The sequence below is a fragment of the Solanum tuberosum genome, unplaced genomic scaffold, assembly GCF_000226075.1.
Source record: "Solanum tuberosum cultivar DM 1-3 516 R44 unplaced genomic scaffold, SolTub_3.0 scf00670, whole genome shotgun sequence".
Taxonomy (NCBI): Eukaryota; Viridiplantae; Streptophyta; class Magnoliopsida; order Solanales; family Solanaceae; genus Solanum; species Solanum tuberosum.
The window spans coordinates 5,026-7,358 of NW_006239586.1; positions in this window are offsets into that span (position 1 = coordinate 5,026).

Sequence of the window (2,333 nt, forward strand, 5' to 3'; positions counted from 1 at the left end):
GAACCATATATTGTATATAACAAATTTATTATAAGGACCGATAATACACAAGTAAAATGGTGGCTAACAAGAAAAATACAAGATTCGGTAACTACGAAAGAAATGAGAAGATTGGTATTAAATTTTACATTTACTATTGAAGTGATAAAAACTGACAAGAATGTTATTGCAGATTACTTATCAAGACAAAGCTACACAGATTGAAAAAGAAAATACTATAGAAGAAATACTCAAAGCTATGAACCTACTTTGCACAAAAGTAGAAAATATTGACAAAGAGCTACAACAAATACGAAGTCAGCAGCATGACTATAAAAATGCGGAGCTAAGTCAATCGGAAGACTTTAAAAATCCAGATCTAAAAGGTGACGTTGGGAAACACCTTAAAACCCATAATGTTTGTTTAAATACAGCTGCAGGTATGAGCAAACAAGTTAGTGAAAAACAACATAAGAATACAAACTTAAACCAGCTATTTGAAAAACCATTTACTCAGAGAACACCAAAAAACATATTGGCTATGAAACCCCAAACCTCAACCTATGCAGATAGCCTACAAAACGAGAAAAAATTATATAACCATTGTTACGAGAACCTATATTGAAAATATATACAAAATCCAAACCTATTTAAATCGTAATCCTAGATCCACTACAACCAAAGAACTAAATCAAGACTACCTAACCCAAAACTTACAAGGTTATAACAAGTTAATTGCACAACCAAAAACTAACGCCAATTTAGTAAGAACATGTTACAATTATGGACTATTAAATACCATATATACATACGATGGAGAAGAGATAAGTGGAATACCAGAATTACACAAAGCATTCGTCACATATAAAAGAGCTACCAAAGGAAATTTATTTTTATATAAAGTTTTATACAGCACCAACGGAGATATTATACGAGGAGATAAAACCTCCAATTCAAGTTATTAAGATAGGATTAACCAAAGATATGATTATACCTGATGATATCGGACAACAAGAAGAAATACAAAAAATAGAGATAACCAAGTTTTTATGCCAATAAAAGAATAATTGGTATATCAACTATTATACAAGAATTAACAAACAATTATTTGAACGGAATGCTATATGGAGTTACTACTCTAGAGACCAGTTAATGATATATTCAAATTCAAGAAAACTAAGGAAAGCAGATATGGATGAAGTCCAGCAATGAATTTTATCATTATTAAAACTAGAAGAAAGACCTACGACAAGAGCACTCAAAGCAGGATTTATTTCGCCAGAACTATTAACCAGATATTGCATGCTAATTGGACACAAATACCCTGATCATCTATGTTCAAAATGTAATGGAGAAGACAATGTGATTCCCGATGTCCAGCTAGAATAATGTCAAGACAAAAAAGATAGGGACAAAGAAGATAAAGACAACTAAGAGATAAGGCAAAGAAGATATATTTGGCCAAAAAAGCCAAAAGAAAATAGTGAATAGTACTATTATTGTAAATTATTAGTCTTATTGTAAGAAGGTGTAGTGTAAATTAGTCAACAATGTAGGATGCATATTAAAAGTGGTAGGTGTGGTGTAGGGGACAAGTGTAAAGTGGGTAGGTATGGTAGTGTAAAAAAGTCATAAAGTAAATAGTACTATGTAAGAAAGCCATGAAGTAGTGCATTATTGTGCATTTTTGTACATTAATATAGAGATATGATAGAATTTGTAAGTGCAGTACATAGGATTTCCTTTCTATATAAAGGAAGGAAGATGTAACATAAAAGAAAGACTTTGAATAAACGAAGCACTTTCATAAAAAAACCACTCTCTCAAATATTTAAATACTTAATAGATAATGGAGCAACCCTCAGATATCATGGATAAGCAAGAGGCAAAGTTATATTGTTCGACAAATATGCAGAACTAATTTCATATATTCCTGAATATCATAAATATGATTGAATAAATTTATGTTAGTTATTATGTATTAGAATTATTTGAATCATGATTAAACCGGTAGGCAAGGAAAGCCGTTTAAGGGAGTAAACAAAGTTGAGGCGCTGATAAGAAGGAAGTATCCGCTAAAGTACGATGCTAGTAGTGACAGGAAAACATGATAAAGATAATCTAGTTCATAATGATCTAATATGAATTTAATCAATTATGAATATGATAGGAAGGAATAATTTGAAATAAAAAACCCGCATAGTAAAGAACATGACTACATATATGCATGACGAAATGATAAAAAGCTATGAAACTTTAATCATATATATACTTAACGGTATAGAGATAACTGAATTAAGAAGGACCATATGGGAAAAAATATTTGATGACTACGAATTAGAAGATATATTAAA